This window comes from Leuresthes tenuis, unplaced genomic scaffold (assembly GCF_036924035.1).
Source record: "Leuresthes tenuis unplaced genomic scaffold, fLeuTen1.0.hap1 SCAF_24, whole genome shotgun sequence".
Lineage (NCBI taxonomy): Eukaryota > Metazoa > Chordata > Actinopteri > Atheriniformes > Atherinopsidae > Leuresthes > Leuresthes tenuis.
In genome coordinates this window covers 1,746,630-1,770,016 of record NW_027325378.1, presented here as the reverse complement: position 1 = coordinate 1,770,016, position 23,387 = coordinate 1,746,630, and the positions used below count along the sequence as shown (strand labels likewise).

Below are 23,387 nucleotides of genomic sequence, written 5' to 3'. Positions count from 1 at the left end.
GGGATGGATGAACCTTCAGCAGAGGCAGAAGCTGCTGTTAAAAGCACTGGAATTTACTTATTTGTCCTCAAAAAATCAGGTGAATCTTAAGTCTAATTAAAACAAGTTTTAAATCTATCACGAGCAGGTATTGTTTCAGTTGTTGTTTCACTCATTTTGTCTCCATTTAGCATTTTAGGGCTGCGGTGTTCATGTTTTCAGTTTAATGATGCTTCATAGCTTCCCTTTTTACATCCATGTGCATATTTTCTTTTGCTTTATCATCACTACTGACCTGGAAACTAGTTTATTTCCTGGTTAAATAAAGGTTAACAAAGTTAAAATAGACATAAAGGGAAACCGAACACAGTAATAAGAAATATAAAGATGGAAAGTATAAAAAATCCAATAATAATAATAATAAAAACAACACAGATGGAAAAAGGTTGGTCTAAACTGTAGTTTTCATTAGTAAAAGGCATTAAAAGACGTTTGAATCACCATGAAGTCAGTTTGTTCCCATGTTTGCTTCACTCAGATGTAAAGTTTCTACTTAAGTTTTATCCAGAAAGCATCAAATCACGACAAATCTCAAGTCCAATTCATTACAATCTTCTACAGAAACCAACAGATCGCATGTTTTCTTTCCTGAGGTTCCTTTAAAATGAGAATAAGCCCCTTTTGTGTAAATAGAGCCAAGTATGAGGTAAGTCTATTGCTATATATGTTGGAAAATGGGGAGTTTTTGCAACTGTTGTTCAACATCAAATATGCAAGATCGTCTCTTTTGGGTTTCCTTAAATCTAAATATCAAGAAAAGATCAAGGCCTGAACTCCACCTTAAAGGCTAAAGGATCCAAACTCTGCAGGCGGGGATTCGCACAACTATCGGACATCACCATGACTACAGAAACATGTGGTCGATTTCTCTGTTTCTCTGGTTTTAAAACCAAATAAACTCATAAAAGTCTGAAGATTAAAGGTGATTTTTGCTCATTAAATGAAAACCCATCCCAGGAAAAGTAAAAGCTGCAGTTCGGCAGGAATCCATCCCACTTTTCTTAGGTTTGAGCTCATAAGAAACACCTCATTTCACATTTATTTTCTATCTTTTATTCCCCATTTTTCCATCACGATCCGTGTGTTTTGACCTTTAATTCTCTGTGAGCAGCTTTACTTCCTGTTTACTTTCTTTTGTGTTGAGCTGCTGATTTTGTCGTATTTATCCTGAAACAATTAAACGGTTTTCTTCGTCCTTTTAAACATCTTTCCAACCATTTTCTGTCTTTATTTCCACCACTACGTCTTATTTTCGTTGCTTTGCTTCCAGCTGACTGGAACCCGAGTGCATGAAGGAACTTTACGGTTCAAAGCCGTTAGTTTCCTGAACAGCTTCACCTGCCAACATTTTAAGCCACTTTCTAAGCAGCTCTGGCACCAAAACTCCCTCCTGCAGGAAGGGAAACCAACAGCCGCAGTGGGACACGTGTTGGATTCATTACAATCTTCTACAGAAACCAACAGATCGCATGTTTTCTTTCCTGAGGTTCCTTTAAAATGAGAATAAGCCCCTTTTGTGTAAATAGAGCCAAGTATGAGGTAAGTCTATTGCTATATATGTTGGAAAATGGGGAGTTTTTGCAACTGTTGTTCAACATCAAATATGCAAGATCGTCTCTTTTGGGTTTCCTTAAATCTAAATATCAAGAAAAGATCAAGGCCTGAACTCCACCTTAAAGGCTAAAGGATCCAAACTCTGCAGGCGGGGATTCGCACAACTATCGGACATCACCATGACTACAGAAACAATCTGTTGGATTCGTTTTAAAACCAAATAAACTCATAAAAGCCTGAAGATTAAAGGTGATTTTTGCTCATTAAATGAAAACCCATCCCAGGAAAAGTAAAAGCTGCAGTTCGGCAGGAATCCATCCCACTTTTCTTAAGTTTGAGCTCATAAGAAACACCTCATTTCACATCTATTTTCTACCTTTTATTCCCCATTTTTCCATCTCGATCCGTGTGTTTTGACCTTTAATATTTAGACAGAAAATGACGGCAGTTTCGTTGCTTTGCTTCCAGCTGACTGGAACCCGAGTGCATGAAGGAACTTTACGGCTCAAAGCCGTTAGTTTCCTGAACAGCTTCACCTGCCAACATTTTAAGCCACTTTCTAAGCAGCTCTGGCACCAAAACTCCCTCCTGCAGGAAGGGAAACCAACAGCCGCAGTGGGACACATGTTGGATTTGTGCTTTAAAGTGCGAGTGTGTCATGTTGCGCAGCTCCAGCCTCGTTACTATGGCATCAGCACGTCTTCCTCCGACACAGCACGGCCACGATTAACATGTCAAACACTGACAGAGACGGGAATCAGCTGCAGCCTGTTCATGGCGTCCGCTAATCGTCACGCGGCCAGACGGACGGAGAGCAGGGCGGCTCGCTCAGACTAACCTGAAGCTCCTGAACACTGATAATGACTCCTTGTCAGGCCGTTAAAACACACCGACACACACTCCTGATCTCATTATTTCCATTACAGCCGACTCTCCTCCGCACTCCGCCCACCACATCCCGAGGTTCACATCAAACGCTGCTGGAGCAGAGCCTCCATTAGAGACCTGGAACCCCACAAACAACCCGACACAGGGCTCATTAACCAGAGCCTCGGTGTTGTGGGGACCTTTATCTGCCGATCCGCCTCAGACTTTCCACCGATGACCTGAGAGGACTCAGTAATTCCTCTTTAAAATAAAACAAGACCCTCAAATAAACTCCAGGGCTCTCGTTTTAAAGAGAGGACTTAAAATGGCTTTATTTTAACAGCAGAATGACTTACTTAAAGGTCATTTCCACCAATGGGAATTCTCCAACTATCACTGAATTTGCCATAAATATCACTCCTCCCTGACTTTTCATTCAGGCCCGGATATTTGTTGCCCTGTGGTTGAGTTTCTTTCTATTTTAAATCAAAAAGAGGAATATGATCCACTCCAAAGGCTTTTAAAGAAGACGGATCGTCATTAAAGTGATCCAAGAAGATGGGAATTATAATAAGACAGAAACTTAGTACCATGAGGTGAAATGTTCACTTCGAGCCTGAAGGACACCGGATTCTTTTAGGCTTTTATTTCGTCTTTCAGAGCAAAAACATTTTCATGGGATTTATTCAAGTTTGTGGCATTCAGTTTAATGTTAAAAGCAGCAGGTGTCTCTGGCCTGTTGTTACGCTGCTTGTTGTCCCCTCTTTCCTGTCCTCTCAGCCCCAGCTGGTCCAGGCAGATGTTTCAGATGGCTCAGGTGAGCCTGAAACATCCCATAGTTCTGCTGCTATGGGCCCAGCCTGCTGGGGGAGCTCCCATGATGCACCTCTCCTGTACAGATGACATCATTGCTGTCATTAACTTGTGTTTCTCTCTCTCAGCAGGTGTCTCTGGCCTGTTGTTACGCTGCTTGTTGTCCCCTCTTTCCTGTCCTCTCAGCCCCAGCTGGTCCAGGCAGATGTTTCAGATGGCTCAGGTGAGCCTGAAACATCCCATAGTTCTGCTGCTATGGGCCCAGCCTGCTGGGGGAGCTCCCATGATGCACCTCTCCTGTACAGATGACATCATTGCTGTCATTAACTTGTGTTTCTCTCTCTCAGCAGGTGTCTCTGGCCTGGTGTTACGCTGCTTGTTGTCCCCTCTTTCCTGTCCTCTCAGCCCCAGCTGGTCCAGGCAGATGGACCCTTCCTGGTTCTGGTTCTGATGGAGGTTTTTTCCTCAGTTTTTTCTCAGGACGGGGATTGGATCAGAGAGAAGTTTCAGGGGAATCTGTCTGGAAACTTTTATTTTCATATTGGCTCTGTATGAATCGGATGAAGTTAGAATTGAATTAATTGGATTTAATTGGATTACGATGAGTTGGACTGTATGCTTGAAGTGCCTTGAGGTGACATTTGTTGTAATTTGGTGCTTTATAAATAAAAGTGAAGTGAATTGAATGGAAATGTGGACCAACAGGGAGCTTTTCCTGGTATGTTATCGGAAAATATTCAAACAAATCAGAAACTAGACAAACTATTTAGTATCATTACTTTATAGTCCATGAAACTTAGATGAAAAACCTTTCAACAACGACTCTTTTGGTCAGATGTTTGCTTTGAGTCATCGTTACACAAGTATAAATGCAGAAAGTGTCTGGATGAACCTGTCTGTAGGAAAGTCTTTACAGTTCAAGTTGTTTAAGGCTTTGCTGAATTCTCACATGTCAGAAAACAAGAAATGAGCTTTTGTTGGCATTGTTGGTCCATGCTGATGCTAAGTTATGGAAAATCCCTTTACTGGGAAACTGTATATGAAGAATATGCATCTAAAAGGGAAATTTGCTGTGGCTTCTAACTCTGGGGAACCTTATTCTCAGTCAGCATCTTTAAAGTCATCACCCATAGACACAGCTGACCATTCAGAAAACCGAGGCCGCAAAATACTGAATTAACTGGGCATAGAAGGATGTCCAACCAGGTCCTGATCCTTGGTTGTGAGGAAAGGGAATCGACTATTTCCATTTCTTCTTTGGAGGTGAACAGATCCCATTCGAGGTAAGACCATTAACAACACTATGAGGAACACAAACCACCAGAGTGTAGGAGACCTGCTCACAGCAGGGCAGAAATCAGGGCTGCTGGGCAAACTTAAAGCTTGGATATACCAACATGGCAGAATGCCGTTTCTCCTCCAGCTAATTCTACTTAATTCACTTAATTTAACTGTGATAGTGTGGTGGTAAGATTGCCAACTTTCATGTTGGTGACCTGGGTTCAAATCCCCTCCATGAAAGGTACTGTCTCCAGTAGGGGTCCTTAGGCAAGAACCCTTTACCCTACCTGCCTACCTGTAAGTCGCTTTGGATAAAAGCGTCTGATAAATGCATAAACATAAAGACTGACTTTACAACCTAAGCTGCTCGAGCTGCTCGAGCTCCATCCATCCATCCATCCATAAATCCAACCATCCAACCATCCAACCATCCATCCAACCATAAATCTATCCATAAATCCAACCATCCATCCAACCATCCATCCAACCATAAATCAATCCATCCATCCATCCATAAATCCATCCATAAATCCATCCATCCATCCATCCATCCATCATCCATCCATCCATCCAACCATAAATCTATCCATCCATCCATAAATCCATCCATCCATCCATCCATCATCCATCCATCCATCCATCCATCATCCATCCATCCATCCATCCATCCATCCATTCATCCATCCATCCATCCATCCATCCATCCAACCATAAATCTATCCATCCATCCATCATCCATCCATCCATCATCCATCTATCCATCCATCCATCCATAAATCCAACCATAAATCCATCCATCCATCCATCCATCCATCCATCCATGGATAAAAACATCTGCTAAATGCATAAAAACAAAAACATAGTCTACGACATCCTTCTGATAACAGTAGACGGGTTAGAGAGCAAAGCGAATCCCTTCCTGTGCAAATGGTTGCTTCTTCTGGAACAGAACTGACCTTCAGTCCTCATTTCCAAGAGTTCACCCGGGTATTGCTGTGCAAAACCAAAATTCTCTATACCAACATCGTATAAAGAACTGACAGAAATGTAGTTTCTGGAGTTTACTTGGTGGAGCACAAAATATTCAAACAAATCAGAAACTAGATAAACTATTTAGTATCATTACTTAAAGTAAAACTGCAGATCTTATAGATTTGAAGTGTTGTGTGAAAGCAACAAAACTAGAAAAGTGCATGAAACTGTCATCAATCGGTCATGATGACGTTGGCGTGCGGTGACATCCATGTTGGCGAGGCTCTGACCAGCATAAAGTGCAGATGACTTCATCCCAACTGCTCTGAATAATGACCAGAGGACGGAGCAGCCTACACACAATCTGACTGAGTGTTGTTGCGTAATCCTCGTCATATAACCACAGTCAACAAGCCAAAAGCTGAGTCAACAGAGAAATAAAAAGGGACAGATCTGATTCATCACTATGAGCTGATGGAGAAACGGTGACACCGTTACTAGGGCTGGTATTTCAGGCAGACACCTGCCGGCCCGACCGGAGCCAAAACACATCTCTGATACTTCACTGGCTTCCTGTCAGCAGGGTGCAAGACACTAATCTTACTGTGAGAAGACTCCCAGCACAGGAGCGTATTTCGCTTTGTTGCAAAGGACCGAAAGGTGTTACCTAAAGCCTTCAAAACACTGTTAGTCACCACCTTAAAAACAGAATATGTTCTTTGAACAGGAAGGTTGTTTATGAATCTGAGGAGATATTCAGTGTCAGAAACTCGTGCTTTAACAGAAATGCCATAGAAAGCTGCCATGGTATGGTATCGTGATGGTTTAACACGCCGTCTTTTATTATTTTGGGACTATTTTGACACCTATTATTTTTTCCTCCTGACTGTTTTAGTGTAAAATTGTGCAAAATAGTGAAAAAGTATTTTCATTGGTTGACGTATGATTTTTGCGTTTTTTTTTTTCTTTTTAATTCCAGCTATTTCGTTAAAGTAATTTTAATGTTTCTAATGTGACCTCATGATACTAATGTGAACCTTAAACTTAACTAATCTTATAACATCTCAAGCGGTTTACTTCACTAATATCTTATATATATATAAATAAAACAGGCCGTCCAAAGCAACTGAACTTTGTGGAAACAAACATAATGCCGTCAATCTTTTTTCCATCTTCCTTCAAACAACGATCCATGAAGTCAAAGACAGTTGGGCAAAGACGTGACGACCGAGTCAAACACGAAAATCGACCAGAACTGGTCCAATCTGGTCCAATCTGGTCCAATCTGGTCCAATCTGGTCACAATCTGGTCACAATCCCTATAAACCCGGCCGGGGGAAACTAAGGCAGCAGCCAAAACTGTCACCATTTAGTTTAAAACCATAAGCACGAACACCTTTTTAAGTTATTAGCATAGTAGCGTCAGCAATAAATGTTAATTGTGGTTAAACTCAAGCAGCATTATTGCTATAATTAAACTAATTTACCAACCTGCTGTTTTAAAAAGTCGAGATTTCTCACTAAAGTTGAGAAAAATCCCTCTTCTGTAACTGTGTTGATGCTGTCCAGATAAAACTAAATTTCCATGTCGTTTTCCTTTTAAAGGATAGATTAAAGTGGAAATAAAGGGATATAATTACTTTGTTTTAATAACTAGACTCTTCTCTAAGGATATTATAGTATTTATATAGGTAGGATGGGTTTTTAACATGGTTAAAGATGGTTTAGATCTGTACTGGATGTAAAGCTCAGGAAACATCAGACTGAGCATTAGTGGGAGTCCCTGACAGCAGCAGAGTCCAAGCCTTCACTGGACAAATCCCAGAGATGCTCGTTAGGACACTAAAGCTCCCACAAACATCCAGAAAGTCTGCAGTCACCAGAAGAATTAACAGAAGAGCACCGTGTTTGGGATTTGTCCTGCGCTGATGCTGTCACCAGAAGCCGGATACAGATCCGTCGGCTTTGGGCAGAGAAGCTGCAGGATGAAGGTCGGCTCAGCAGGAGATCAGCACGCTGTCTGATAGCAACAGAACTCAACAAAACTCCACTCGATATTAACAATCCGGATTTGCAACAAGAGAAAAGGACGCCCTGATTTCTTTTATTACTTTAGTACTCTTCTTCCACTCCATTTCAGGAGTAAAAGGTTTCATTTTGAGCGCCACGCATTTACCTGACAGGTGGAATAACCTTTAAAATGTTCATTTATAGAAATAATACTTTGTTGTATGCTGAGATATTGAGTGTTTGTCAAACAAATGCAGAAACCACACAATTCTGCATCGTAATGTACTAAATTTAGACCAGTGACTCCACAGATTCTGCCCTTTCTGACTGAAAATGGTTTAAATCTGAAAAGACAACAGACACAGAGCTGTGATTTAAAAAAAAACAACAGCAGGCACGTTTCCCTCTGAACAGATTTAGCCTTTCAACATGAAGTGCAAACTATTTTTATCTGCTGGGAGTATTTTTAGCAGCAGCAGGGCTGGCGCTCTGCAGAGCTCACTTACACTGTTTCAATATTTAACAGTCAGAACGAAGGCTGCTCATCCAGAAAATAATGGTGTTGTGTTGCTGTGGAGTGCAGGAAACATAATGCTTCCTCCACCTACACAGACCAAACGTATTAAAAATTAAGCCAACGAAGAAAACACACACCTTCTGTGTTCTGGTGTTGTTTTGTTAAAAGATATCCTGCAGATTTCATGCACAGACGCATGAGAAAAGAATGTTTTAACCTGCATTTGGTGACAGTTTAGTCTCCTCTGGCAGTTTGTTCCACTTGTTTGCAGCATAGCAGCTAAATGCTGCTTCTCCAGGTTTAGTCTGGACTCTGGACTGGACCAGCTGACCCGAGTCCTTGGATCTAAGAGCTCTGCTGGGTTTATATTCTATGAACATATCACAGATGTATTTTGGGCCTAAAACTGGACCAAACTGTAATACTGTGCATGAAACCAAAATGTAAACTGGGAATTTAAAGTTATCCACTTAAAGCTAACATGTTCATAAAAGTATCCGAACCTAAACTAAGCAGTTAGAGTTAGAATTAACCATAAAATAAGACTATTACTGTTTAGTTACTCACTTAAAGTTAAAATGGCCTCATTCATAAAAGTATCCTAACATAAACTAGGAGGTTAAAGCTAAAACAAACCATATAGTTTGGAGCCTAATGTTTAGCATTTCCTTAGCTTTAGCATGAACCAAATTGTCATGCTTAGCATGACACTAAAATGTACACTGGGAATGTAAAGTTATCCATTTAAAGCTAACATAGCTATGCTAAAAAAAGTATCTTAACCTAAGCTAAACAGTTAAAGCAAAAACAAATCATATAGTTTGGAGCCTAATGTTTAGCTTTTCCTTTGCTTTAGCATGAACCAAACTGTAATGCTAAGTATGACACTAGAATGTATACTGGGAATGTAAAGTTAGCCATTTAAAGCTAACATAGCTATGCTAAAAAAGTATCTTAACCTAAGCTAAACAGTTAAAGCAAAAACAAACCATATAGTTTGGAGCCTAATGTTTAGCTTTTCCTTAGCTTTAGCATGAACCAAACTGTCATGCTAAGCATGACACTAGAATGTACACTGGGAATTTAAAGTTAGCCATTTAAAGCTAACATAGCCATGTTTATAAAAGCATCCCAACTTAAACTAAGCAGTTAAAGCTAAAATCAACCATAAAGTAAGGCTGATACTGTTTGACTGCTTTAACTGCTCACTTAAAGCTAACGTAGCTATGCTCAAAAAAGTATCTTGACCTAAGCTAAACAGTTAAAGCTAAAACAAACCATATAGTTTGGAGCCTAATGTTTAGCTTTTCCTTAGCTTTAGCATGAACCAAACTGTAATGCTAAGTACGACACTACAATGTATACTGGGAATGTAAAGTTATCCATTTAAAGCTAACATAGCTATGCTAAAAAAGTATCTTAACCTAAGCTAAACAGTTAAAGCTAAAACAAACCATATAGTTTGGAGCCTAAGGTTTAGCTTTTCCTTAGCTTTAGCATGAACCAAACTGTCATGCTAAGTATGACACTAGAATGTACACTGGGAATTTAAAGTTAGCCATTCAAAGCTAACATAGCTATGCTCATAAAAGTATCTTAACCTAAGCTAAACAGTTAAAGCTAAAACATATAGTTTGGAGCCTAACGTTTAGCTTTTCCTTAGCTTTAGCATGAACCAAACTGTAATGCTAAGTATGAGAATCAGAAAGTAAACTTAGAATTTAAAGCTACCCACTTAAAGCTAATGCTAACCATAAACATGTGTAGTTGTAGATGAAGCTACTCATCAAATAAGGCAGTTAATACAGTTTTAACCCAAAGTTATGGCAACAATAAAATGAGGATTTAAACATCCAAAACTAAACGTTCACACTTGTTGTTGACAGTAAGACTTCGTGCACGAGGATGTTTTTGTGTGTGAGCACCGATACGATCAATAACCAATCATCAATGCGTACTTTAATCAATGCTCACAGACGGAATGTTTCATACGGTCAGTTTGTTTCCACCTGTCAGGTAAACAGGAACCGCCTCCCTCTATCAGACCTCCCTCCATCAGACCTCCCTCCATCCCTCCATCAGACCTCCCTCCATCCCTCCATCCCTCCATCAGACCTCCCTCCATCCCTCCATCCCTCCATCAGACCTCCCTCCATCCCTCCATCAGACCTCCCTCCATCAGACCTCCCTCCATCCCTCCATCAGACCTCCCTCCATCCCTCCATCAGACCTCCCTCCATCAGACCTCCCTCCATCCCTCCATCAGGCCTCCCTCCATCAGACCTCCCTCCATCCCTCCATCCCTCCATCAGACCTCCCTCCATCCCTCCATCAGACCTCCCTCCATCCCTCCATCAGACCTCCCTCCATCAGACCTCCCTCCATCCCTCCATCAGACCTCCCTCCATCCCTCCATCAGACCTCCCTCCATCAGACCTCCCTCCATCCCTCCATCAGGCCTCCCTCCATCAGACCTCCCTCCATCCCTCCATCCCTCCATCAGACCTCCCTCCATCCCTCCATCAGACCTCCCTCCATCCCTCCATCAGGCCTCCCTCCATCAGACCTCCCTCCATCCCTCCATCCCTCCATCAGACCTCCCTCCATCCCTCCATCCCTCCATCCCTCCATCAGACCTCCCTCCATCCCTCCATCAGGCCTCCCTCCATCAGACCTCCCTCCATCCCTCCATCAGACCTCCCTCCATCCCTCCATCCCTCCATCAGACCTCCCTCCATCCCTCCATCAGACCTCCCTCCATCCCTCCATCAGACCTCCCTCCATCAGACCTCCCTCCATCCCTCCATCCCTCCATCAGACCTCCCTCCATCCCTCCATCAGACCTCCCTCCATCCCTCCATCAGACCTCCCTCCCTCCCTCCATCAGACCTCCCTCCATCCCTCCATCAGACCTCCCTCCATCCCTCCATCAGACCTCCCTCCATCCCTCCATCAGACCTCCCTCCATCCCTCCATCAGACCTCCCTCCATCCCTCCATCAGACCTCCCTCCATCCCTCCATCAGACCTCCCTCCATCCCTCCATCCCCCTCCTCCCATCCTCTGTCTGCTTGTTATGGAGGAAGCAGGTCGGGCTGAGATGGATCGCTGCACAAACAAATGTTTGTTCTGCCCTTCGCAAACCCCAGAGACACACGTGCACACGCACGTGCACACGCACGTGCACAGCTTCCACCAGTCAGCGTATGCGAGGATGCAGGTGGGAATGAATGTGGGAGGCGGGGGGTTGTTGTGCGTTTTATTTCTTCTTATTTCTGCCGTATGTTATGGTTCTGGGTTATTTTTATGTGTTTATTTTTGTGCGTTTATTTTTATGTGTTTATTTTTACGTGTTTATTTTTGTGCATTTATTTTTGTGCGTTTATTTTTGTGCGTTTATTTTTGTGTGTTTATGTGTGCTTTACAGGATCATTGTTTGGTCTTTATTGTTGTTCAAATGTACAAATGTGAGAGAATCTGTGTGTCTTTGGGCACCAGATGTCCACCAATTATTGTGCTCACACAGAGGGACGATGGATATAAAGCATAAGAAAGGCAGAAAATGTGATAAATATGAAGGGGGGGGGGTGATGGAAGGAAAAGATCAGAAGGAATGAAAGAAAAAGAAGAAATAAATATTTGAATAAATAGAATAAAGGACAAGATGACGAAAGATGGAGGGACAGGAGATAAAAAGATGAAAGAGTGAGAAAAAATAAAGGGAGAACGGATGAAGATTTTATCATCAAAAAGCTAAGAAATAAAGAAGAAAATGTTTTATATTGATTAGATGGATGGTTAAAGGATGGATGGAGGGATGGTTAAAAAGGAAATAAGGTAATAATTAAACATTACGGAGGAATAAGAGGACGGAAAAAGCAGTGAAAGCAGCGAAGGATGAAAAAAAGATGGAAGAAAAGAAGAATGATGAAGGGATAAGAAGCAGAAAGTGAAGAATGGATGAAATGATGGCAGAAGGAATCTGCAAAAAGAACAAAAGAAGAAAACAATTACCAGGGAATAAAAAAGTTAAAGAAATAGGGATTCTGATGACAGAGCTGTCAATCAGCATTGAAAGGTCAGAGGTCAGGAGGAGGAGGCGGGTCTTTACAAGCCTGATAACATCAAGTAGAAGAGGGGTCACTGTGCTTTTTATTCCAATCAGTTCTTCTATCTGTCCCCTGGTTTCATCCCTCCATCCTGACGCTGACGGAGGGAAAGATATTAAAAAAAGAGAAGAAGAAGAAGATTAAACTGCAGACTCATCAGAAAAAAATGAGAGCAGGAGGAGGAAAAAGAATGAATGGAGCCTGGTGGAGGTGACAGACGAGGTTTAATGAGAGACGGGTGGATGGAGGGATGAAAGGAGGGTGGGGGGGGGTCACATGATTTATTCAGAGGATGGAGGGGATGGGGGGGGCGGGATTAAGACCGCGGGCCGCCACCTGAACCACGGAGTCCCACAGGACCGCAGAGCAGCTCTGAAAGGTTGTTAATTGTGGCCAACATGACTTTAATCAGATTTCAGCTTCTCCCCTCACCACACACACGTGCACACACTGAGACACACACACTCACGTGCACACACGTGCACACACACACACGTGCACACACACACACACGTGCACACACACACACACGTGCACACTGAGACACACACACACACACACACTGAGACACACACACTCACGTGCACACACCGCCACGTCTCATGGGGGGTGTGCACGTGTGTGTGTGTAAATCAGGGTTTGGCGAGGAGGTGTGGTCATTAGTGCCAAGACCCATATGCTGCCCGCCGCCACTGGAGGGAAAACCCCTGGGACACACACTGAAAATACACACTAACACTAACACACACACAGAGACACACACTGAAAATACACACAGAAAGACACACTAAGACACACACACACAAAAAGACGGAGGACAAAGTCACCGATTTAACAAACTGTGGATATTTAAAGATCATTTCAGAATCATTAGATGCATCGAATCGAACAGTTTAATTATTATCCAACTGAACCGTGAGCCAAAGATCAGATCCAACTCGGTTTAATGAAGATCCAACTCAGTTTAATGAAGATCCAACTCGGTTTAATGAAGATCCAACTCGGTTTAATGAAGATCCAACTCAGTTTAATGAAGATCCAACTCGGTTTAATGAAGATCCAACTCAGTTTAATGAAGATCCAACTCAGTTTAATGAAGATCCAACTCGGTTTAATGAAGATCCAACTCGGTTTAATGAAGATCCAACTCGGTTTAATGAAGATCCAACTCAGTTTAACGAAGATCCAACTCGGTTTAATGAAGATCCAACTCGGTTTAATGAAGATCCAACTCGGTTCAATGAAGATCCAACTCAGTTTAATGAAGATCCAACTCGGTTTAATGAAGATCCAACTCGGTTTAATGAAGATCCAACTCAGTTTAATGAAGATCCAACTCAGTTTAACGAAGATCCAACTCGGTTTAATGAAGATCCAACTCGGTTTAATGAAGATCCAACTCGGTTTAATGAAGATCCAACTCGGTTCAATGAAGATCCAACTCAGTTTAATGAAGATCCAACTCGGTTTAATGAAGATCCAACTCGGTTTAATGAAGATCCAACTCGGTTTAATGAAGATCCAACTCAGTTTAATGAAGATCCAACTCAGTTTAATGAAGATCCAACTCAGTTCAATGAAGATCCAACTCGGTTTAATGAAGATCCAACTCAGTTTAATGAAGATCCAACTCAGTTCAATGAAGATCCAACTCAGTTCAATGAAGATCCAACTCAGTTTAATGAAGATCCAACTCGGTTTAATGAAGATCCAACTCAGTTTAATGAAGATCCAACTCGGTTTAATGAAGATCCAACTCAGTTTAATGAAGATCCAACTCAGTTTAATGAAGATCCAACTCAGTTTAATGAAGATCCAACTCGGTTTAATGGAGATCCAACTCGGTTTAATGAAGATCCAACTCAGTTTAATGAAGATCCAACTCAGTTCAATGAAGATCCAACTCAGTTCAATGAAGATCTAACTCCTACAGTTTAATGAAGGCGCTTCAGTCCGATTTCAAACGGCAGATAAAACCGGTTTAAACACGTTTAAATGACACCGAAACAACTTGAACTGACTTTGAACAGATAAATGCGAACCTTTTCCTAACGATGCGCGTTTATCGTAGCTGCCTCGGTATCCTGCCGTTTGTAGGCGTCCCCAGAAGTTGACGCGATGCATTCATAGACTGCAATATACATGTGGCCAGTAGGGGGCAGAGGAATGCTAAATTCAACCAGATGGAGGGTAAAGACAAGCTGGTGGAGAATCATCGCAATTACTCGTATATTTATTTAAATGTGCTGAGCTTGGTACCATTCTGTAAAAGTAAGGAGAAAAAGTTGGAGAAAAGGTGTGAGGGGGGGTGCCAAAGGTGTGTTTTTCTTAGCCGGAGTCATCTGGTGTGCCCCCTAGTGGAATCCACCGGTAATGTGTGAAAACTACACCCATGATGGAGCAAGTTTCTTACGTAAATGTGTGATTAAAGAGCAAATATATTCAGTGTAGCATCATCAGGGGCGATAGGATACGCTGTTAGGTGGCTGTAATTCAGCAGAAGAAGTAGTTCTAACAGGAAAAAAACAACATCTGTGGTGGACATCCACAGAAAACAGAAGAATCACTTTCATCTGACGTAAATCTGATGAAAACCGAGCTTCTGGCAACCAAACCAACACAACTAGAGAATAGTGTCGGTTCGGATCCTTCCTGGATGGATACCAGAGTCTACAACTGAAGTAAACAATACAAGATTTGACCTGAAATCTGTAGTCCCAGCAAAAAGAAAGACATCCATTTGTCAGCAAACAGACCAACACTGAACGCTTTGTTTTGCCCTCAAAACATTGCCTTAAAACCTCATACAGGAAGTGGAAACCATATTCTCTTCTCCTGGATTTTGGGGGATGAAAAATTACAAGTTTAACCGACCCTTTGACCCCGGAGGATGTGATTAGATTCACAAATTAACTCTATTTTAAGGGCGTAAACATACGAAGAAAAAAATAAAACCATTTACAGGCCGTGTGTTCCTTAATTCATCACTAGGGGGCGCTGCAGCAGCTTCCCTCCTGTGCCAGCGAGTGAAAGGGTGCATTATTCAAGCTCAACTCCCATTAAAGCCGTTTCTTTTCTCAGAAACTTGGACTTAGAAGCCAAAGTGTTGCTTAAAGCGTTTCCAGACTGTCGCTCTGCTCTAATAAAAGTAACAGAATCACCGTTAAAGTAGCTTAAAGACGGCGGTGAACTCAGCTGGATCACATGACCTCCCACAGAGGAGGTGTGGAAGGCTTTTCTTTATTTGCTAAAAGTCATGCATCAGTTGATATTTCTTTGCTTCTGTGTACTCGGATCCAGTTAAATGACCAAATCGCACCGTGGCTGCAGTTCGATTATAAATAAGAACCACAACAGCACTTCAAAAAGAGCAGAATGTCCCTTTAAAGACGAGTCGTGCAGGATGGCAGCCACTGAAAGCAGGTAGAAACCCGAGGTCAAAGGTTGACTTTCTGCACCAGCAGAACATTCAGAGCTGAAGCTGAGGAGAATCCATCGGGGATCAATAGACAGAAAATTCCCCCTTCGCCGCCACGCTCACGCCGCTGCGTGTCGGGGGCGGAGCTTCGCCGTCTCCGGGGAATCCTGCCGCCTGATGAATTGTGGAGCTGCAGAAATATCAGAAATCCCTCCTCCCCTCCCCCTCCATCAGGGCATTAATGAAGACATTCATCTCCCTCCTCCGGCATCCCTCCATCCCTCTGTCTATTAAAACCTCATTTTGTCGCCTCCATCCCTTCCTCCTTTCTCACCCTCCTCCCCCGTCAGTGTAACCTCATCCCTTTCTTTTCCCTAAACTTTTCCTCCTCTCCTCCTCCCTTCCTCCTTTCTCACCCTCCTCCCCCGTCAGTGTAACCTCATCCCTCACCGTTTCTCCTCCTCTCCTCCCTCCCTTCCCTCCCTTCCTCCTTTCTCCCCCTCCTCCCCCGTCAGTGTAACCTCATCCCTTTCTTTTCCCTAAACTTTTCCTCCCCTCCTCCCTCCCTTCCCTCCCTTCCTCCTTTCTCACCCTCCTCCTCCCACCTCATCCCTCACAGTTTCTCCTCCTCTCCTCCCTCCCTTCCATCCATTCCTCCTTTCTCACCCTCCTCCTCCCACCTCATTCCCTCACCGTTTCTCCTCCTCTCCTCCCTCCCTTCCCTCCCTTCCTCCTTTCTCACCCTCCTCCTCCCACCTCATCCCTCACAGTTTCTCCTCCTCTCCTCCCTCCCTTCCCTCCCTTCCTCCTTTCTCACCCTCCTCCTCCTCCCCCGTCAGCGTAACCTCATTCCCTTTCTTTTCCCTAAACTTTTCCTCCCCTCCTCCCTCCCTTCCCTCCCTTCCTCCTTTCTCCCCCTCCTCCCCCGTCAGTGTAACCTCATCCCTCACCGTTTCTCCTCCTCTCCTCCCTCCCTTCCCTCCCTTCCTCCTTTCTCACCCTCCTCCTCCCACCTCATCCCTCACAGTTTCTCCTCCTCTCCTCCCTCCCTTCCATCCATTCCTCCTTTCTCACCCTCCTCCTCCCACCTCATTCCCTCACCGTTTCTCCTCCTCTCCTCCCTCCCTTCCCTCCCTTCCTCCTTTCTCACCCTCCTCCTCCCACCTCATCCCTCACAGTTTCTCCTCCTCTCCTCCCTCCCTCCATCCCTTCCTCCTTTCTCACCCTCCTCCTCCTCCCCCGTCAGTGTAACCTCATTCCTTTCTTTTCCCTAAACTTTTCCTCCCCTCCTCCCTCCCTTCCCTCCCTTCCTCCTCACACTGGGCCTCAGGCAGCACATATGGAGTCACGCTTCCACACCATTAAATAACGCCACCCGGTGCCCCCTGTTGCCTCCACTCCTTTAATCTTCCCTCCATCCTCTTGGCCCATTTCTCTCCTCCATCCCTCCCTTTTCCCCCTCCATCACGACAACTTCTGCTCTCGTTTGTTTTGCTCTCTTCGCCGGCACTTCCTCATTGTCTCTCCAGAAAAATGTGTGAGTGTGTTGGGGATGGAGGAGGGGTGATGGTGGTGGTTGTGAGGGGGGGGGGGTGTGAATGAGTGGTTTCCAAGGCAACGCAGCCACACTGCCGCAGTGGATATGTAGGGGAGGTGGAGAGGGTGAGGAGTGTTGAGGGAGTGAAAATGAGAATGAAGGAGGAATTTGTGCGCGTGCACGTGCACGTGCACATGCATGTGCATGTGCACGTGCACGTGCACATGCATGTGCATGTGACGAACAGTGCTGCAGTGCCAAGGACAGATGCACCTGTGTGAGAGTCAGACTGTCAGAGATGGTTGTGAATGGAGCTGGAAAGACAAACGGAGTCTTCAGCCGACGCCTCACAGATAATATATAAATGAAGCCGTTACAGTCTGACAGCATGAGAGGGAACCTTTGATTCAAGGAGAAACACGGCCTGGTTTGGTGGCTGAATAGAATAAGAAAAGTCCTGTTTGTAACTCCTGATCAGCCTCAGTTATTTAAGACTTTCTGGAACCTTTAAAGTGTCCTGATCAACAGTTTTTCTGCTTTCTCCCTCATCTTCAGTCCTTGTTCCTGAGCATTTTCAGTGTTTTTTCTTTGTTCAGCCACTGAACTCTGACCTTTGACCCTTCAGGCAGAAAAAAGGCTCCTAACTCAAGGGATGAACCAGTGTTGTGTCGACACAGAACAGACAACTTAGCAAAGAAGCCATTTTAAACTGGATCTTTAGGCACTTTGTCACAAAGACACATCATTTGTTCCCATTTCTTTAGCTGCATCTATGAAAAACAGCAAAGAAAACACAGTTTGACAGACAGAAAATAGGATTTCTGCAGCAACAAGGTGATTCCCAAAGAGCTATTAGCTGAAAACTTGGCATATCTCAGCATGGTGTGCAGTGTGTCCTTAAAACATTTGAGGAAACTGGACAAGTGGAGGACAAAAGAAGAAGTGTCAGGCCTAAAAAACTATCTCCAGCAGATGAACAGGATCTGAAAGTGATGTCCTTAAGAAAGAGGAAAAAATCCAGCTGTGACCTGACAGGACCTGAGAGATGCATCTGGACCTTCAGCTGATCCATCTACTGTTGGCCCAAGCCTCATCAGAAATGGTCTCCATGGAAGGGTGGCTGTCAAGAAGCCGTTCTTAAGGAAGGGAAACAGGGAGAAAAGGCTGAGCTGTGCCAAATGACACAAGAAGTGGACTGAAAATCAGTGGCAACAGGTCTTATGGAGGGATGAATCCTCCCCAGAGCCCGGACCTCAACATTATTGAAGCAGTGTGGGATCATCTGACAGAGAACGGAACAAAAGGCAGCCCACATCCAAAGAAGAGCTTTGGGATGTCCTTCAAGAAGCCTGGAGAACTATTCCTGAAGACTCCTTAAAGAAATGACAGAAAGCTTGTCTCAGAGGGTTCAGGCTGTGTTGGAGAATAAAGGAGCTCAGACCAGAGATTCACTTTAAAGCTGCTGAGAACTGAGAAAAAACTCTGTTTCTGCCTCAGATTCTGGGTTTATGTTCATGTTTGAACATGTTTCAGTGAATCTCTGCAGCTGCTTCCTGTTTTCCTGGAAATAAATAAAGAAATGAGGCTGATCGGGACTTTTTCCCAGCAGTCTTTCCTCCTCCACACTGTGACAACTGTGCAGTGAGACGAGATGTTCTGTTGTTATTAATAGTGGCTCCCACAAACTCCAGCTGTCAAACTGCTGGTCAGAAGGCGCTGCAGAGCGTGTGGAGGAGTTTACCGCGACTTGTCGACAGTGATTCCAGGCTGGTCATTAGACGCTGTACCGTTTGTGACTGACAGCGAGGATGTAAAGCTACAGTAAAAAACCGTGAAGCTGCTTCTTACAGCGAAGAGTCACACCAGAGCCTTCACTTCCTCTGCTTCTGTTTGGACCTCAGCATCAGTTTAACCTCCCACTGCTTCTACTGTCAGCAGGAAACGTGCACGCACGCACGCACGTGCACAGCCCAAGTGTAAAGCAGCCAAAGGCGCTTCCTTCCCGCCGTGTGTGTCCTGAAACCGTCTATTTCAGCGGCTGGTGGAATAAAGTGGGCGAAGATGACGGGGATTCCTGCAGCAGAGAGATGCCTCCACCTCCAGCTTTGATCTGCAGCTCCCCCCTGTGGCAGGGCTAAAAACTGCACTCATAAAACATCTTTCAGATGATCTTTCTGCTTCTGCTGGTGTTAATAAACAGAATTTTAGTTATTTTAAGGCTCAGAAAAATGACCGAACCATGAAATAAATCCAAAACTGGACCTTAAATAATGTAAATAGCTTTCAAAGTTTCCCATAATACTTAATAAATAAACTGGAAAAGATTTCTCTTGATTAAAGCCGCCACAATCAATAACCACATCATTCCCTGACTTATATTCACAGAGCGGATAAAACACACTCCAGATGTGTTATTCCACTGCCACATGGGACTGATTCATAGGTTACCCTCTTAAATGATGTTCACTGTACTCTGATCTTTGCTGAAAGAAGGTTTATCTCTTATTCTGGGTGTTAAAACCCATCAAAAATGATGGAATATCTAAGTATTTAAATAAAAATTGTGTCATATATTTGATCAAATACTGAATATTACTTAATTATCACAGGATATTAGCTTTTACTCATGTTCATCCTCATGAATCACAGTTGAGGAGTCACTCCGTTGCACAAATAAACAGCAGATATAAAAAAGATCGAAACTTCTATTTCTGAGAGTGAACCAAAGTTTTATAGTTATCAGTTTATAGTTATATTTTATGTGAATTGGGAATATGAGACCAACATATTTCCCCAGGACGAAGCAGAGGGGGAACATGTAGAAGAAGAACAACACAGGTCCGAGTTTAGAGCCCTGGGGGACTCCAAAAGAGAAAGAGTCACTGAAGATGTGAACCCGACACTGTTCAGGCACGATAGAATCACACCGTCACGGTCAGCCATGTCTGTGAGGTCGAGGCCGAACTAAAAGATCAACAAAACTTTCCAAAGTGGTAAAAGCTGCACATTTCCAATGTTTTTGGAATGTGTTGCACATTAAAAAACGAAGTATAACGAACAAATCAAAGCGAAATATCTCGGGTTCGTAAAGAATAAGAGGAAATCTGCAGGAATCAGTGAACATTTACACATAAACGTAGCAGCACAAGCTGGAAATCAATCACACAAACAGGCCTGTGTGCAGATAAGCATTGATTAGCTGATTTGTACAGCAGGTCTGGCCTGTCACGTTACTTTTTACCTGCCCATTTCCACTCCTCCCAGCAGCTAAACGACCAGGCATACTTTCACAGCTGTGTTCCTCGGGTTTAGCCTCTTTTCTGTCTGAACAAAGCTGCAGCTCCACTTCACCGCTGCTTGTTCCGATCAATAATTCATGCTTTCAAACGCAAAGAGTGGCCGGATCCCGCCGCCGCACTCTGTTTGCTTCTACTGATACACCTCAGACATGTCGGTGTGGGCAGCTTTGTTTGCTGCTGATGTGAGTTCAGCACAGCTCACAAACACTCTGATGGAACTTATGAGATAAAGTTTGTTGTTGGAGAGTTTGGAGCTTCGCTGATGCGTCAGATTTCAGTTTCAGGCGAAGAGAAAACACAAGAAGGAGCGAAAGAAGAGAGAAACGCCTCCAGGATTACAAATCTATTCCACCTCGATTATTTCTTTACTGCTTACCCAAAATCATTTGTTTCTACACTTTCTTTATTTCTTGTTATTTCTCACTTTTAATCAAAAGTTTTTGCACCCAAACTTTGCATCTTTTAAGCAAATTTCTGAGACTAACGGAAAAATTGACCAAGTTTAGATAAGAAAAGCTAAAGAAAAATTAGAATCAATACAAAGTATCAGTAAGATACTATTAGAAGAATTGAAAGTATAATACAATGTTTAAAATGAGGTCATGATAACAAATTAAAACAAAAAACAAAGTTTTTGCACCCAAACTTTGCACCTTTTAAGCAAATTTCTGAGACTAACGGAAAAATTGACCAAGTTTAGAAAAGAAAAGCTAAAGAAAAACTAAATTAGAATCAATACAATGTATCAGTAAGATACTATTAGAAGAATTGAAAGTATAATAATACAATGTTTAAAATGAGGTCATGACAACAAATTAAAACAAAAAACAAAGTTTTTGCACCCAAACTTTGCACCTTTTAAGCAAATTTCTGAGACTAACGGAAAAATTGACCAAGTTTAGAAAAGAAAAGCTAAAGAAAAACTAAATTAGAATCAATACAATGTATCAGTAAGATACTATTCGAATAATTGAAAGTATAATAAAATGTTTAAAATGAGGTCATGATAACAAATTAAAACAAAAAACTAAGTTTTTGCACACAAACTTTGCACCTTTTAAGCAAATTTCTGAGACTAACGGAAAAATTGACCAAGTTTAGAAAAGAAAAGCTAAAGAAAAACTAAATTAGAATCAATACAAAGTATCAGTAAGATACTATTAGAAGAATTGAAAGTATAATACAATGTTTAAAATGAGGTCATGATAACAAATTAAAACAAAAAACAAAGTTTTTGCACCCATACTTTGCACCTTTTAAGCAAATTTCTGAGACTAACGGAAAAATTGACCAAGTTTAGAAAAGAAAAGCTAAAGAAAAACTAAATTAGAATCAATACAAAGTATCAGTAAGATACTATTAGAAGAATTGAAAGTATAATACAATGTTTAAAATGAGGTCATGATAACAAATTAAAACAAAAAACAAAGTTTTTGCACCCAAACTTTGCACCTTTTAAGCAAATTTCTGAGACTAACGGAAAAATTGACCAAGTTTAGAAAAGAAAAGCTAAAGAAAAACTAAATTAGAATCAATACAATGTATCAGTAAGATACTATTCGAATAATTGAAAGTATAATAAAATGTTTAAAATGAGGTCATGATAACAAATTAAAACAAAAAACAAAGTTTTTGCACACAAACTTTGCACCTTTTAAGCAAATTTCTGAGACTAACGGAAAAATTGACCAAGTTTAGAAAAGAAAAGCTAAAGAAAAACTAAATTAGAATCAATACAAAGTATCAGTAAGATACTATTAGAAGAATTGAAAGTATAATACAATGTTTAAAATGAGGTCATGATAACAAATTAAAACAAAAAACAAAGTTTTTGCACCCAAACTTTGCACCTTTTAAGCAAATTTCTGAGACTAACGGAAACATTGACCAAGTTTAGAGAAGAAAAGAATTGAATAAAACTAAATTAAAATCAATACAAAGTATCAGTAAGATACTATTAGAAGAATTGAAAGTATAATACAATGTTTAAAATGAGGTCATGATAACAAATTAAAACAAAAAACTTGTGACTAAAGCAGCTTCACCGAATGTTTTAGTTCTTGAACCAGCTAAAAGAGACAAACTGGGGGATCTGAGGTGCTAACAGGCTATAAAATGTAATGTAAACTAATTTAATCATTTTAAAATCAATGTGCAAACTAAGAGTGTAAAGACTTTGAAACTATAGCTGATTATTTGTGTTCTTCGGTTAACTTTACTGCGTTTTATCGTTTCTCCCCATGTGAATTAAAGATTAAATGTGCTACATGACCGTAGCTAAGCATGTTTCAGTGGTTAGCTTCACACATTTTGAGGTTAAATGGCCGAAGTTAAAGAGCATTTAAAATAAAAAGTTAAAAACAAGGAGGAAAAGGCAGCAAAATCAACTGAAACAAAGCATCAGGTTTATTCCCTGAGCTCCTAAAGTCCACAATCATCTCTTTGGTTCATGGTCAAGATGAGGTTGTTGTTCCCAAACCAGGCCAAAAAGATCAACTAGTTCCCTATTCTCAGCCTATGTGATCTTTTTCATCCATACTGTCCTTGGAGGAATAATACTCTCCACACAGAAGTAGATGTACTCTATTACACTCTCAGTCCTGGCATTGATAGCATCTCCATGTGGCTCACAGAGTGCATTCCAGCCCGTGGACTCCAAGAACTCCTTCAGAGTTTCTTCAGCTTCCTGAGACCATCTCCTCAAACTCTTTTTGATCACAGGTTGCCACTGAACAATGGGTGTACAGGTGAAGGGGAGGAGAACCAGACTGTGGTCTGATTTACCTGATTTACCTAGTGGAAGACAACCTTTTACATTTGCATTGAATAAATCCAACTTTTTATTTTTTGCTCATGGAACAGTCGTCAGGTTTCGAGGGTCGACTTGGTTTAAACTTCCTTCACTTATTTCCCATTTATTTTGTTTCCTCTTCAACTTCTCAGGGATTTGGGGTCTTTTTCTGGGCATTAGT

At 42.1% G+C, this 23,387-nt stretch overlaps 1 protein-coding gene across 3 annotated transcripts in view; it reads right to left on the bottom strand.

Moving 5' to 3' along the window:
- fars2 (phenylalanyl-tRNA synthetase 2, mitochondrial) overlaps positions 1-23,387 on the bottom strand; it is a 175,326-nt gene that overhangs the window by 97,910 nt on the left and 54,029 nt on the right. The window lies entirely within an intron of this gene.